This window comes from Octopus bimaculoides, chromosome 12, assembly GCF_046866305.1.
Source record: "Octopus bimaculoides isolate indiv1 chromosome 12, ASM4686630v1, whole genome shotgun sequence".
In the NCBI taxonomy this organism is placed as follows: Eukaryota; Metazoa; Mollusca; class Cephalopoda; order Octopoda; family Octopodidae; genus Octopus; species Octopus bimaculoides.
Genome location: NC_142939.1, coordinates 16,099,979 through 16,117,478, shown reverse-complemented (window position 1 = coordinate 16,117,478; position 17,500 = coordinate 16,099,979). Strand labels below are relative to the sequence as shown.

General features: G+C 34.8%; 1 protein-coding gene across 8 annotated transcripts in view; it reads left to right on the top strand.

The window, feature by feature from the left end:
* LOC106875324 (uncharacterized) overlaps positions 1-17,500 on the top strand; it is a 314,499-nt gene that overhangs the window by 180,472 nt on the left and 116,527 nt on the right. For all 8 annotated transcript variants that reach the window (XM_052972106.2, XM_052972109.2, XM_089360837.1 and 5 more), the window contains one exon: positions 12,971-13,053. The gene's annotated coding sequence lies outside the window, so the exon portion shown is untranslated. The remainder of the gene's footprint in view (positions 1-12,970; positions 13,054-17,500) is intronic.

Here is a 17,500-nt window from a genome sequence, read left to right as displayed (position 1 = left end):
TACATGTATGTATGTATGTATGCATGTGTGTGTGTGTACATATATGTATGTATGTATGCATGTGTGTGTCTGTATGTGTCCCCTACCACCGCTTCACGACAAATGTTTGTATGTTTAGGTCTGCGTAAATTAGTGGTTCTGCAAGAGGGACTGATAGAACACGTACAGTCTTTAAAAAGAAATAGTACTGGGGCTGCTTTATTCGGATAAAATTTTTCAAAGCAGTTTCTCAATATTGCTGCAGTCTAGTGACTGAAAGAAGTAAAAGAATAAAAGTGCAAAAGATATGTAGCAGCTTTTTCACAACTTATATTACAAGTACACGACTGCTAGACAACACAACAGTATCAGATTTCTTGCTGCTTTCTGGAGATTCTATCACATCACTAGATGAACAGAAAATAAATGGACGAGACTCTCGAGATTATTTAGTCTGGTAGTAAAATATATATATTTGCAGACGGTAAGACTATGATACAGTACGTAAGGGAGCGATTCTTTTCGTGTTCTCTTCCGATCTCTTGCTGTATTGATTTCTACTAAAACAGCAGCGAAGGAGAGAATACTGGTTCGGACAAATGCTTTTGAAAATAAAGTTATGGCCGTTCTGTACTTAAAACAAGTTCATATTCCTATATTTACTTAGACCAATAAATTTATATATTGACGGCGAGTTCTATCTATTAAATTCCTCTCTTGGAAATGTTTGACTTGGTCTCAGGCCACAACGTTATTATTTCGTTTCGATTCAGTTGAGAGCGCCATTAACTCACTTTGCTTTGTACAGATATTTCGTGCTTCTTTCGCAAATTCCCCTTAATCTAGACGACTAGATTCCGTAAATATTGAGCTTCTGAAAATAATATTTGATGAAAATAATCTAAAGCAAACTGAATTCCTGTCATAGTCCGAGTTTAAAACCCCTTCATAACTTAAGAAAAGTGTCTAAATTTTGTCCGTAGCTCCCTCGTTATTTGACTAATTCTCAGCTTAATCAAATATGTTCCCCTCCACTATTGAAGAGTAGATCTTCTACCGAACCTTACCTGTGCAGAATCATCATAAGTGATGAAAGTAAGCTCTCTACAATCATATCAAACGAAAACGACACCCAACTAAAAAGGTGAAACCAGCCAGTACTACACTCGAAAGCAATAATTTTCTTTGTTTGGCGGGATATGACGAGTATAGTCTGTAATGAAGTGTTAAACCAAAACGAAAGGACTAATTCAGAGATGTATTGATGTCGAATGGTGACATTACACAATTTACAGAAGAAACGCTCGTCATTGGTCCCTCCTTAAGGGATGTTGCTCCGCTCTTAAAGGACAATGCATGACCACATATTAACTAAGTTAGGAAAGGATTATGGAATTGACTATTGACGTTTTATTTGTCCTCCATACACCTCCGACTCTTTTCTGTCTAACTAAGATCTCTTCAGATCATTGCAACATTATTTAGATGGAAAATAGTCACTTAACTGTGAAGAGGTTAAAATGATATCGAGTGTTCTTTGTTTAGTCATGTAAAGAATATTGCGGCGGAAGGATCAACCACTTGCCAAATAGAAGAGATTAGGTTATCATAATGTAGGGAACTATTATCCCGATTGAATACATCAATTACGACCAAAGAAGCGCTTCCTTCTTTCCCATATTGAAATGTGACAATACTTTCCTTCCATCCTAACATATTCAAGTCAACGAATTTTCGTGTTCGACTATCACTTCATTTATTCAGATATCATGTCTTACAGTGTTTATTATGTAATGTACCCCTTCGTTTTGTTATCAAGTGACATTGATATGAGTTGAAAGATGTTTATGTTTATCCTGGTCGATTTACATGATACACAGTGCCATTCTAATTGATTCTATATTTATACAGTAAGATATTTACTTTAGAATTCAATAGTAACTCACATTTCTCCCACACACTCACCTGTGATAAATAAATATGCATTTATTTCGCTTGATTATATTTCAGAATCATATTACGACGGATATCTCAAGATTACACATGTGGATTAGGGGTCACGCATATTTAATTAGAAGATGCCGAATATCTTCCATAAATTCACGAATAATCAAATTTCCTTACGAAATATTAATTACTCAAGAAACGAGAAAATATAAATATTGCAATTAAGGAACCAATACTACAAAATTTTAAGAATACTATGAATATTGCAAAAAAAAAAAAAACCTAATATTCGAATAGCGTGATGAATACTATCAATTTCAATTCTTTAAAAAATTTCATAATTGCTTCTGTACAAGAAATCGTACATGTAGGCGCACATTTTAACACACATTACTAAATTAAAGATAGGACCAAAATACATAGAGTTCAGCATGAAAGACTACTGATTACGACATACACACTCAGATCTACACACATACACAAATAAACACGCTTCTCCCACACGCACACGCGCACATACACCTATAGATATAATATACAATATATATATACGCAATATATACATTGCAAACAAACTTATGTATGGATATATACAATTTTTTTTACAATTTACACATATATGTATGTACGTATATATATGTGAATATATATATATATATATATATATATATATATATATATATATATATATATATATATATACATTCATATATACACTTATATACATAGGTATACGTATGTGCATGTATATATGTATGCATATTATATTTTTGTCTTCAAAGTAGACCTAACGTTTTTCATTTGTAATGTATAAATTAAGGAGTCACATTCTCTCTCCAAGAATCCGTGTTCAACCACACTTTGCTCCAATCGCTTTGGAGTTTGTGCGATTCTTTATAATGTCATTTTATTAATTAGTAGGGCTCAATGCATTCCCAAATATCTTTTTTTTTTTCATCCAAGCTTTAATGAGTTATAATATCGTTTGTAGTAAAATAATCCTGCGGGGTTTGGTCAGTCCGTTTATATTTCATGTCTGATGCTTTGTGCAAGATATAGGGCAAAAGATTTTCTGCTTTGAATGTTTTGATATTTTGGGAATGATAAATGCGATGGCTGTTGACAGTCTAACTTTTAGCTTTCAATGGCTTCGATAATGTTAGGGAAAAAAGGATGATTGTTTTCGGCAATCACGTGGGTACGTTTAAAGTGTTCTTGTTACTACTCCCGTACGGATTTATTAAATTTTAAAACTGTTGGCCCAATGCCCTCTAATATGATCTAGGCCTGTGCATATCTCCTTTGTTTGCCATTTTTCAGGGTTGCTTCTAGTGTTGCACTATCGAGTATATAATTTTGTTGTTGTTGTTGTTCAAAACGATTGCCGAATTCTTGTTCTAATTCATCTCCCCATGTAGCCTCTTTTACTAAATTAATAATTCATTTTCTATGTTGATCCCCTGTAGCTTTTAGCTCGTTCCCTCACAAATATTATGTTGCTTTTGTTCAAGCTACGATGGGCGGATACTGAATCTCTACTAAACAACTTGTTCAGTATTTTCGGTTTTTTTTTTTCTCGGCAAATTTACATTCTTGTTGCTTTTACCTGAGAATGTTTGGAATTTAATGTTCTAGTTCTTGAGTCACCAAACTACATTTCATTTTCCTATCTATTAACTATTCCTGTGTGATCGAAACGCAGAGTAGATGAAACAGGGAAAATGTTGCATGTCTCATTTCTCTGTTTTTTTCGTTGTTCGAAAAAGTTCGTTTTCTTTGTTTTCGTTTCTCATTGTGTTTAAGGTTTTTTTTTTTGATGTCCTGTACCCATATATGCATGTATGTATATATACATATAGATGTAGGTATGTACATATATGTATGGATATATGCATATATTTATATATTATTCATATTATTATATAATCGAACGCCAAGCATCTTTTCCAAGTAAGTTTTATTTATATCTATATATATACATGCATATATATATATATATATATATATATATATATATATATATATATATATATATATATATATATATATATATATATGTATATATACATATATATATACATATATATATACATATATATTTATATACATACATACATACATACATACATACATATATAAATGTATATGTATACATACTTACATATATATATATATATATATATATATATATGTATGTATTTATGTATATATATTCACACAGACACATATACATACGCGTATGTATGTATGCATGTATGTATGTATATCTCCAAGAAATGAAGTTCTGTTCTTCTCCACTACCGTCTTACTTCACTCTCTCTTTCTCTTTTTAACTAACTTTCTAAAGTTGTTCTTGCATCTTTCACAACACTAACACTTCTCTCTCTCCTCTCTCACACACACACTCTCTCTCCCTCTTATGCATACATATATATGTTATGTGTGTGTGTGTGTGTGTGTGTGTGTGTGTGTGTGTGTGTGTGTGTGTGTGACTTCCCCCTATGTGTGTCTCTGTTTGTTTACGACCGTGCGTATACGAAGAGAGATGGACAAACAAATAGAGAGGGAAGGCATTCATACATGTGACATTCCACATACTTATTGGAGTTTGTCTAATCTACGTTTAGACTACTTATGTGTGTGTGTCTGTGAATGTATGTGCGTATATATGTGTATACATACACAAGTATATATATATGTGTGTGTGTGTGTGTGTGTGTGTGTGTATGCATGTGTGGGCGCGTGTGTGTATGTGTGTGTGCTTGTGTATGTATATCCTCAAGAAATAGATACGTAACGGAATTCACTTATAAATGATGTTCTGTAAATAAGGTATCGATTAAAGCTTCAAAGAACGTGACATTAAGATCAGAGCATGAAACAGAGACACAAACAGTCCATTACAAATACGCACATGCACTCGGGTATGCACTGTGTACTCGCACACACATGCACACACACGCACTTTTAACTGAGTGTGAGCGAAATATATGTACGTATCATCACAGTTAATCTTGTCGTGTTACGCACATATATATTCTTACGCATATTGCAGTTTGCTTGCATATGAGTAACTCGTTCTTTGAATTCATATCACTTCTATATTTGCACACAAACCCACAGACGTAAGCTTGTGCACTCTCACAGAAGCACACGCAGAACTACACATACACAAACCTGGACAGACACATATTTACGCTGAACTGTCGCTGGTCTGCGACGTATTCCTCGTTGTAAATATTCCTCATTTTTAGTTACACTCAACACAGTTGACAACCGCTGTAGACGCTATCTGGAGAAATAATTGTATCACAATGCACATAATTGCCATTTATTGCGGAAAGAAATTATTTTGTTTGATTAATCTTATTTCCAAATAAACTATTAAGCGCCGCCGTGACACATGCTGTACTCAAACATAAAAACAGACGTGTACATACATATACGTATGTTTTGTTCAAGTATATAAGTATGTATATGTGCGTGTGTGTGTGTGTGTGTGTGCGCGCGCGTCTGTCTGTCTGTGATTGTGTGTGTGCATATATTTACACACACATGACACGAAAAAAACACACACACACATATACACACACCAGAAACTACACATATAAGTATCCACTTCTATAAATACACATTTCTGTTTCATTTGTTTGTTTCAGTCATTAGACTGCGGCCATACTGTGGCTCCATCTTCAAGCATATTACGTCGAATGAATTTGTTCGACTATAGGCTGTGCTCCAGCATGGCCGTATTCAAATGACTGCAACAAGTAAAATAATAAAAGAATATATATATATATATATATATATATATATATATATATATATACTTTTGTTATTTACACCACCTGTCCTCGTCTGTTGTTATTTTTTGTATATTCTCCCATATATATATATATATATATATATATATATGTATGTATGTTTGTATGCATGTATGTATGTACACAATGGGCTTCTTTCATTTTCTGTCTACTAAACTCACGCATAAGGCTTTGGTCGGTCCGAGGCTATAGTAGAAGATATTTGTCCAAGGTGTCTCGTAGTAGGACTAAACCCAGTACCATGTGATTGGGAAGCAAAACTCATACCACACTGCCACGTCTGTGCCGCTATGAGTTCAAAATACTTTTATCTTCTATCTTTCATTTTTTTCCCCTCATGAGACTACAGCCATGCTGAGCACCACCTTGTAGCTGGACGAATTAGCGTCTAGCGTATGGAATGCTCGGTATTATAAAAGTAGAAACAGCATGATGCTACTTGACAAGGTTGAATCGATCACTTACTGCTATAATTCATCCAAAAGACTTCTAAACATATGCTTCTGCCTGCGTTGCAGCGAGTCGAGCGTTAAGGCACTTGTGTGGATTACTATTAAATGACTTCCGATGACGGACTATATCCGAAACGTTTCACATTTACTCTTTAACCGTTCTTCTTTCCCTGAGCGTTATTCGAATGATATTAAATGTGTACATAATTTTAGGTTTTGCCGCTTGTTACTAATTTACAGTGAGTGTGTGTGTATGCTGTGTGCGTGTTGTCTGTGTATGCTGTGTGCGTGTTGTGTGTGTATGCTGTGTGCGTGTTGTGTGTGTATGCTGTGTGCGTGTTGTGTATGTATGCATCATGTATGCATGTATGCATACATCCTGTAGCCATTCGATGTTCTCCGTAGTAGCTTACGTTTTACTTGGCTATGGAAAGATCCATGATAGGGATTTCATCACGATTCATATCGGGAATGAGTTAATTCGAGAATGGAATTGAAAGAATGACGTAACCGATAAATACTTAAACAAGCTCAGCTGGGCCAAGTAGGTCACATGACTCATGGCTGCCCAGTAGTAGCCAAGATATCGGGAAAGGAGACTCGGAAGGCTTCCACCACAATGAGAAGACGATTTAGCTAAACGACTTCTCCTGAGATGGAAAACAATGGTGCAATTAAGAAAGAATCAAAAGTTCGTTGTGACCAACACCTGATAATCTGATAAATACGGTGATGCAGTGATGTGTATGCGTGTATGTATACGTGCTCACGCATATCCACTCTACGCAGGTTTTAAGCATTCAAAAAGAAAACGGTAACAAAACAAAATTATCGTCTTAGACTGATATTTGTAGAAGCAGAATCAGAATTAGAATTCATTAACACCTCAAAGCAAAAGATCTCACATTGTATCAGTAATCTATTGTTTCGGAACAACTGCCAGTTTTATGTGAATAATACTGTCTTGTTAAAGATAAACGTACTTGCTAATTAGCTGCATGAATAATTGATCAATCAACAAAGTCTAACAGACATTACGACGTGTAGAACAAGTCGACACTTATTTTATCCTAAACATTGCCAAGTTTCTTAATTTGGTTTAAGCTTCACTCCACATTGTTTTGAAATCATAAAAACAAATACATTTTCCTATTAAATTAGATTTGCTGCTGTTTTATGTCCTTCAGAATATCCTTTCCCCGCCTTTGTTGTGAGCAAAATTGAAAATGTTATAGGTACAGGAAAGACATTACCTTCTATTTAACATTTGTGCAATATTACAGAGATAACAACATTGTAATTGATAGAGCAAAGCTATATCAAATAGATATATTTTAAACAAGAGCTAATTCTTTTGCGCACGATAATTGTCCATTCGGTGTTGTTGCTTTAAATACATTTGCATATAATGCAAATTATCATTGTGACACCGGATGCACTGATATTTCATTGCTCTTTACCTCTGCATATTTAGCGTTTGCGAATTAGACGAAGTGGTCTAGCCTCGGATACAAAGTCCAGCGGTATGTGTTCAGACGATCTGGAACAGATGCGGTGTTTGACTTTGTTCTCTGCTTTCGTAGTTCAAATGCAGATTTTCTCGTCTTTGGCCGAGAACTTAATATTTCCTTTGGTTTAAAAACACTTCTGGCACATTGCGAGCTTTTAACGAGATTTGAAAAAAATCTTCCACCCTTCACCTCACCAGTTTTTGAAAAAGAGTAAAGAGTGATTTGCACTACATTCCTTTCTCATGAAAGGATAAGGTGTGTGGGGGGGGCCTATGTAAGTATGTGAGTGTCTGTGTGTATAACTATAACCACAAACGTACACACTAGCTCGCGCGCGCGCACACACATGCACATACACACACACACATATATATATATACATATATACACATACATACATACATACATGCATACATACATACATACATACATACATACATACAAAAATATCCTTTTGATGTTGAAATTCCAATGAAGGAGCCTTGCATTTAGGTTAGAAACCGGTTGTTTCTCTATTGGCAAGAAATCTTGAAATAAAGCTGAATAATTACATGCATGCACACATCTTACTACAATGGCCGTTATGTCCGTCTGTCTGCTCGTCTCTCCGCCTGTCCGTGCATTCCCACTTCATGGTCAAACGGCTGGACCGATGGCCACGATGGTTTTCTAGATTACGAAGGAGGTAACTAGGAAGACTTTTAGCAAAAAAAAAATGTGAAAATGTATGATTATTTAGGGGATATTAAGTTTTGTATTAATAAATCACCTTTTTTTGCTAAAACGCCGGCGACGAGAATTAACTCTGGATTCCACCCCACCTCCATATAGTTCGTGAATTTAGAGAGTTTAGATTTGCGATACTATCCCTTTATTTCCCATCGTAGATGGGCAGATTTGCTATGTTTCTATAATGGGCGTTTTGTTCGTCTGTCTGTACGTCTGTCCGTCTCTTTGGCTGTTCTCTCTTCAAGGCCAGACATCTTGATCAAAGGTTACGATAGTTTTAGGGATTATAAAAACGGCTGTCAGGAAGATTTTTAACATTAAAAAATCAGGAAGTGTGATTATTCCGGTGGATATTGATTTTTGCATTGATAAACCCCCTTCGCATTTTTATTAAAAATTCACCGACCATGAGTAACTCTAGATTTTCATCGTATTTTTCGTGTCCCCATTGTAAATACGAATGGTGTCGCGGGGATGTTTAATAGCGAAAATAAAATGGAAAAATTGTGTGTCAGTATATAGTGTGTTTGATTATTCAATTCTCTGAAATGAGAGTGTCAATTACTAAAATGAACTTATCGTTCGTTTCGAAGCTAGGAAGAAAAATATGAAAAATATGAACTGAAATGTATAACACCTGAACACAGTTTATCATATGACATTTGTCGAGTGACATATCAGGGAAGTTCTTTTGAAAATTCAAGTTAGAAATACTTACCATCTATCAATAATTCTATTGGTTCGAAATAACTTACATTTATTATCTGAATAATGCTGTCTTGAAACAAATAAACTGACTACGTAATTAGCTTGGCGAACAGTTTAGTTTATCAATCAACAAATTGAGATTGCAGTAACAGCATGAAAAACATGGCGCCATTTATTTTATTGCAATTATTGAGAGCTTTCGTAATTTCCTTTAAGCATACTTTAGCATTTTCCAAAATTGTAACTACTGGTAGAATTTTCCGCTGAAATTGTTTCGCCGCGTTTTTATGGCCTTTAGGATATCACTGGAACGCAGTTAGATAGAAAATTAACACAGATAGACTTCGTATGTTAAGTTGCATAGAGATCTTTCCTTAAAAATTCATTAGAGCAAATAGCAAGACAGTGTCACTCATATAGCTAACGCCTATGGAATAAACAACGTTTAAACTGGTGATCATTCGCTTGTACAGGATGATTGATGTTTTTTTTTTCTATTTAGTGACATTAATTTACATGTTGGTTGCTTGGCACTCCGTCGGTTACGACGACGAGGGTTCCAGTTGATCCGATCAACGGAACAGGCTGCTCGTGAAATTAACGTGCAAGTGGCTGAGCACTCCACAGACACGTGTACCCTTAACGTAGTTCTCGTGGATATTCAGCGTGACACAGTGTGACAAGGCTGACCCTTTGAAATACAGGCACAACAGAAACAGGAAGTAAGGGTGAGAGAAAGTTGTGGTGAAAGAGTACAGCAGGGTTCGCCACCATCCCCTGCCGGAGCCTCGTGGAGCTTTAGGTGTTTCCGCTCAATAAACACTCACAACGCCCGGTCAGGGAATCGAAACCGCGATCCTATGACCGCGAGTCCGCTGCCCTAACCACTGGGCCATTGCGCCTCCACTATTGCTTTACATCGCTTTACGTAAAAAGAGAAATTATCACTAAATCCAGACAACACAATACTTCTCTCCTTTCTTCCAATTTAGTTCAAACTCCCTTATTCCCAACTGTCACTCTCTCTCTCTCTCTCACACCATCTCTCTCTCACACCATCTCTCTCTCACACCATCTCTCTCTATCTCTATTTCCTATGCTCTGCTATTATAATTTCACTTATTTCCTACATTTGACTGAGCCACCGTACGGACACCGATTTCAAGGGTTTCATCACAAAAAATTTATCCCGGTATTTATCCGATTTAAACTTCGTGTTTTATGTATCTTTTTTGCCGCACTACTAAGTTACGGTGATGTAAATAAAACAACACAAGATGTCGAGTGGTGTGTGGAATACGCATATATATATACACAGTAGCGCTCCTGCATATATATATATATATATATATATATATATATATATATATATATATATATATATATATATATACATACATACATACATTATATTTTATATATACATATATGGGAACGTATTATACACATATATAAATATACATACATATACATATATATATATATATGTGTGTGTGTGTGTGTGTGAGTGTGTGAGTGCGTATGCGTGTATGTTCATGTGTGTATGTATGCATGCGATGTATTCCTTCAAAAGGCATTAATCGGACAGGGGCTAAGGGGTTTTAGTCGGACAAACTGACCCCAGGATTTTGTAGGCCTAGTGCTTATTCTAACGGTCTCAGACATAGAAACACAAATATATTCATATAGGCTTTAGTAGACGGTATTTGGTTATAATATATGCATATATATATATATATATATATATATATATATATATATATATATATATATATATATATATATATATATATGATGGACAAAATGTCTTGGAGGAATGTATTTAATTACAGTTGCACGAGTTACCACTGCGGGTGCAATGTCAATCCAGGTGTTGGTAAACCGTTCTCCACTCCATCTGTTTCACGAGATATTCTGCTGTCTCAAGATGTCTCTCTGTATGCAACGCCTCTGAAACTAAGAGAAACCTAGACCATAGTATGTTACCAAGTAATACTCTTTCACGCAAGAAGTGAATGCTTAGTGATACAACGAGGACTAGGTTTCTATTTCTGCTTACTTGTTGCTCGACAAATTCAAATACAGATATTTCTGCAGTTTTAATGTCCCATTTTATATGCATCGCTCCTCCAAAAGAAATACATGAAACAATACCGGAATATTGCGGGATCTTAAAATGAGATCAATATTTATTTTCCCTTTAGCTAGGTGCAGCATATATAAATTGCAGGTCAGATGAACGGGTTTGGTTCTAATTTTTCCCTAAGGATGTTAATTGCTTCTCGAAATCAGATGATTTACTTTGACTATTTTGATTATTTATTGTTTTCTAGCTTGTTCTATACTAAGTTATAAGTATCGTTTTCAAATTTGGGCACAAGGCCAAAAAGTTCGAGGGATGTGGTGGAACGATTACATCGATCCCTGTACGCAACTGGTACTTATTTTATCGAGATCGAAAGGATGAAAGCAAAGTCGACCTCGGCAGAATTTGAACTCAGAACGTAAAGCCGGACGAGATGCCGCAAAACGCTTTGCCCGGCGTGCTAACGATTCTGCCAGCTCGCCGCCTATCTCAACTACTGATATCTACACTTCGTTCATTTGGATGCATTATAGAACTTTAAATATTACAATGGATTTCGTGTATATGAAATTCAAAGATTAGAGAAAAGTTGTATGATGCGAAACATGTATAATCAATGTAGAATACATCACAAGGTGTCGCAATCAAACGTTGAAATAGTTATATTTGTGTTTTACTTTAAGCTTTTGTTATTACAGGTCTTCTTAAATTAAAATCTAGAGTCTTCTACAACCTATTTCACGTGGAATATGGATTAATTGAAACTAGCCTAATTGACCGTAAATGATATAGCTGTAAGGTTTCAGGTAACAGATAAAAGGTAAAAAAAGGACAAAATAAAATAGAAAGTACGAAACATGACAAGAGAAACCAACACAGTTAATTTGGTGATAATTCTTTAGTTGAAGGTTTCTCTAGTTGTTATCGATTGAATGGAAATATAGTTTTCAGTTGCCTTTGAAGTAATTTCGTATTTTCTACGATTAATATCCTTCTTGCCTAAAGGAAGTTGAATTATAGAAGGAATAGTGTCAAGCTAAAACTACTTTGGTGTTTATCACATTCCTTTCAATTATGAGTTCCATCACTGCAGAAGTCCACGTTGTCTTTCATCTGTTCTGTGTTTAAGAACATAACTCGAAATCAGTTCATAAGATTGCTTTAGACGTCTTCATCCCAGCATGGGATGTGTTGGGTGCTTGTGTGATTGCAAGTAATTCTTAACTCGTTCTTAATTAGCAACAAAACAAACGACTCAGAGAGAGAATAACATTTGGTATGAGACTCTCTATCATTGACTGATGAGAGAACAGTCCATGTATTACACACATTCATAAGATCATACTGGATGTATTAAAGAGCAGAGTTACGCATAGTATAATTTCAAATTTTATTAAAAGTTAATAGCTGTTCCATTAAATTCACATGCCCGCCGATATTTTTTATAGCATCACTCCAGAAGCATTAAAGCAACTTACCAATGTTTGATAATTGCATCTTCATTCTACCATTACGTATATTCCTTGTATACCACATCAAATGCCTTTTATTCCTTTTCTAAATTCATGTTTATCCCTAACTGAATGACCGATGGTACAGAGAGCAGTATATTCTTTTTTCTTTTATAGTTAAATAATCTTAACATTAGTTTCATATACAAAATTTATTTAACTTATATCAGTTTTGTTTTTTCTCTTAGTTAAAGAAAATTCAGTTTATTTTGTTTCTTTTCAGGATTACACATTCATCTCGTTGTGCTTTTATTGATCTCAAAACCAATTACTTCGGTGAATTATTTTGGTGGATGCATATATTAGGTGAGTCATATTACTTATATCTTATATAATGTGTTACATTTCTCTTACTTTATTGCTCCATTAAATGCTCAATTATCAATGTCTTATATAGTTTAATCAACGATATATATTCCTATTCGTTTCTTTAAATACAGTTTAATAACATCAGTAGTCTACCCACTAAAAGTCCTGTGATATTTAAGCTATCTAGTCTATGACTATTCATACAACCTCACTAAAATAACATCTTAGAAGTTAGTAATCACGCTGTTCTCATATATGCTGCGGAGCTAAAATGTCAAACGCCTAATTGGGTTGGTTTTCAATAATTAGATTCGTTTCTGTATATGCTGACAAAAAATCCTAACATACTGAAGAATATTTCGCGTTGTAGTTGCATTAATTCTGAAATGAAAAAAAACATATATATATATATATATGTTGTACCGATTCAGTTGAGCTACCTGTGGCACCCTGCGTGTAATAGCTAAGTATTTAAAGAAACATCTCATTCCTGACTTTCAGAACACATGGAAAACATTTTCAATAATGTGTTCTAAAAAGCTAAAAAAAAAGAATATGAACAATGTTCCTCGTCAGATTTCAATTATTTTCAATCGCATGAGTTCATATGGTGAACGTTAACTTGTATAAGCTTTGTTGGTCAAATATGTCTCTAGAGAAAGTGTATCGAGCGAAAAAATTTGCCATGTGAAATAAGTATTTTATAATGGATTTAATATCATGAGAAAATAGGTTTAATACAAACGATGATTTACATTGTATCGGAAAGTGAATTGAAAGAAAAGCTTTGAAATATGCGGAAATGAGGAAGACTAACTATATCTATGACCACAATTTGAAATCCATTTTTACAGTCAGCTAGTTGCGATCTTAGAAAAGGCAAATAATTTCGCGCACTGGTGGGAGCTTGAATATTGATTTTTTCTCACAAATATATCTGTCAGAGGTCTATATTAAATAGCAAACGCACGCACAACATACAAGAATATACAACATACATACATAGCATACAGAAATATATATATATTTGTGAGTGTGTGTGAGGGGTGTTTATGTATGAATATCTATCTATTTGTCTGTCCCTATGTATTTATGTATGTATGTATGTATATAGTGCACACTTCCCTGATGGTAAGATCAACAATATATATTTGTTTTGTACGTATGTTTATATATTAAGGCAGTAAAATGTAACACATCGTTGAACCAATTGAACGATTGTTCTGTAGTATTTGTTCTGGCTGTTTATGTCTCGAAATCGAATACCGTCGTTGTCAACGACGTCTCTCCTCCCACGAGGTTCGATAATTTGAAGCAGCAATGAAGTACTAAGTTCAAGGGAATTCACAATCCCTTCCCGTACAGTTCTAGGCCTTAAAGTTATCCGAGAAACACACACATACACACTCTCTGATTCCCATTCTAACATACACACACAAACACAACCAGACATGTGTAGACGTATGCATAGCATAGCATGTACGCCTATATATATGTATATATATACATATATATATCTGTACTAATGCATCTCTATGTATATTCCTCTATGTACCGACACATATACACACAAGCACACACATACTCACACACATGATTACAGACACATACTCACACACAAGTACTAACACACATGTACTCACAGGCATACTCACACACACACATACTCTCTCAAATGCACATTTATATACATTGAGAGTAAGAAGAAAAAAACAGAACACTCTCACTGTACATAGTTTGCTTTCTTCCCATCTAATTTTATGGATAGTTTTATTGATGCGGTTGTATAACCTCTTACGTCCTCTTCAAATAATCCATCATCATATATAACCATACACAACTGAACAAGATTTTAGTAGACACATTAACAATGCCTCCAGCAATGGGCATTGCGTTTCCAGGACAATGAGATGCACAATTTCACACATAGAGGAAAAGTACGTGAAGAGAGAAAAAGATCAATGAAATGAAATCCCTTTGATCTACTATCGCCAATCTGTGTATATTTAGAATCTAAAGGCTTTTGAAATACGGAGGTAAAAATTACAGTTTCTTTGGTGACCACGTGATAAGATTACGTTACAAATAGGCGTGAAGTGCATGAGCGGCCATTTGTAAGTTGTTATTGATTATATGAGTCTTTTGTTTTTATTCTATTTTTCTTTCAGTTATTATGCTATCAATCATACACTCATTAAGCACTTGGCGCTTATTCTATTTATGCATCAAGATACGTGTCTACATAAATGCGTGCATAAGTACATACGTACATACATACACACACATATATATATATGCATGTACATATATATATATATATATATATATATATATATATATATATACATACATACATACAAACATACATACACGCACACACACACACACACACACACCCACATATGTATATATATATATATATATATATATATATATAAAAGAATGAGATAAAGAGACCAATGGTATAAACAAATTTATATTTTATGTAGAATGTTTTACAGCTGTTTCAGGCAAAATTCAATGTATCCCTTAATAGCAGAAGTTAAGGATTATTAAATCTGTATGAGGAGATTTGCATTAATATATATATATGGATTTTGAAGCAAATAAAGCTACAAAGATGGGGTCTAATTATTGAGTCAAAAGACACACTATGCTCAAAAGACGAGCGTTACCCATTCATATATACACACGCACACACACATACATACACACATGTACACACACAACAATGTAGAGTACATTTCAGTAGAGTACCCCATCTGTTTTATTATTTTATGCTTTCAGAAAAGCGTAGATTTACTTTAAAACTCCGGTGTAGTAACTTCCTTACGCTAACGAAGGTTGCTCGGTAAAAATTTCGAAGTAGATGTCCACTTCTTGCATGTAAAAATGATATGTACGCATTACTGTTTACCGCCATAAAAGTTTCGTGTAGGTTACGGAAGAAACTGAGACAATTTACTCTTAATATCCCCAGTCACGAATGGCAGATTTTGTAAACTGATGTTTTATTATGAAGAAAACGACACAGACATTGAAAATTCAATAGTCTTCCCTTGATAGTATCTTGCAAGCACCATTACAGCTCAGCGTTTTCTGTTTATATCATTTATTCTCAAATCAAGGATAATTCCATGCTCAAAATACGATGATCGTCCTTGGATTTGTGTAATAAAGTGTCGAGGACTACAATGATAAATACCTATATTAAATGTTGCTTTAACAGTTACAGAGTGATTTGAAATAGTTCGATTGTTATTTGCAGCAGATCACACGATGACTTTAGGCCTTTTCCATGTTTGTTGCACAATGATATATACAAATATTGATGTAAGAGGTAAAGGATAGTGAGGCCCCATTTCTGCACTAGAATGTAGAAATACTAGTATGTTGTGTCTATATTGGAGGCGCAATGGCCTAGTGGTTAGGGCAGCTGACTCGCGGTCATAGGATCGCGGTTTCGATCCCCAGACCGGGCGTTGTGAATGTTTATTGAGCGAAAACACCTAAAGCTCCACGAGGCCCCGGCAGAGGATGGTGGCGAACCCTGCTGTACTCTTTCACCACAACTTTCTCTCACTCTTACTTCCTGTTTCTGTTGTGCCTGTAATTCAAAGGGTCAGACTTGTCACACTGTGTCACACTGAATATACCCGAGAACTACGTGTCTGTGGAGTGCTCAGCCACTTGCACGTTAATTTCACGAGCAGGGTGTTCCGTTGATCGTCGTAAGCGACAGAGTGCCAACAACAATGCGTCTATAACAATGAATTTTAATGCATTCTTTTTATTTCAGCGCTTCTGATGGAATCCCACAATCCATTGCGAATGTTATTGTTATCTGATGAAGCTCTTACATCCAATAATAAAAGCACATATATGACTGGGTATGGATGGCTAGACAGAATATTGGGATATTAAACGCATCGCCCTAAATGCTTAATTCTCTATTATCTCTCAAACCATTCTGTGATACTCTTGAACAACTATCTAAAGAGTTGAAACTTCGGTTACAGGGTCATTCACGATCGTAAGAACTTCACATTGAATAACTTGCAACATTCGTCTCTGGTTTCAATGTGTCAGTTCACATCCTGCCGAAATACCATCGTTTTTCAGCAGTTCAGTGTCGATAAAATATGGACTTATTAAGTACTCACGCTCCTTGGTGTTTTGTTGTTCTTCTATTTCTTCTCCTTCTTCTTTTCTTCTTCTTCTTCTTCTTCTTCTTCTTCTTCTTCTTCTTCTACTTCTTCTTCTTACTATTATTATTATTATTATTATTATTGTTGTTGTTGTTGTTGTTGTTCTTATTATTATTATTATTATTATTATTATTATTATTATTATTATTATTATGTATTCTTTTCATGTATTATCATTTTTATATCACCATTGGTCTCTTTGGTGTAAACCAGATTCGATTAGAGCTGGAAAAAGT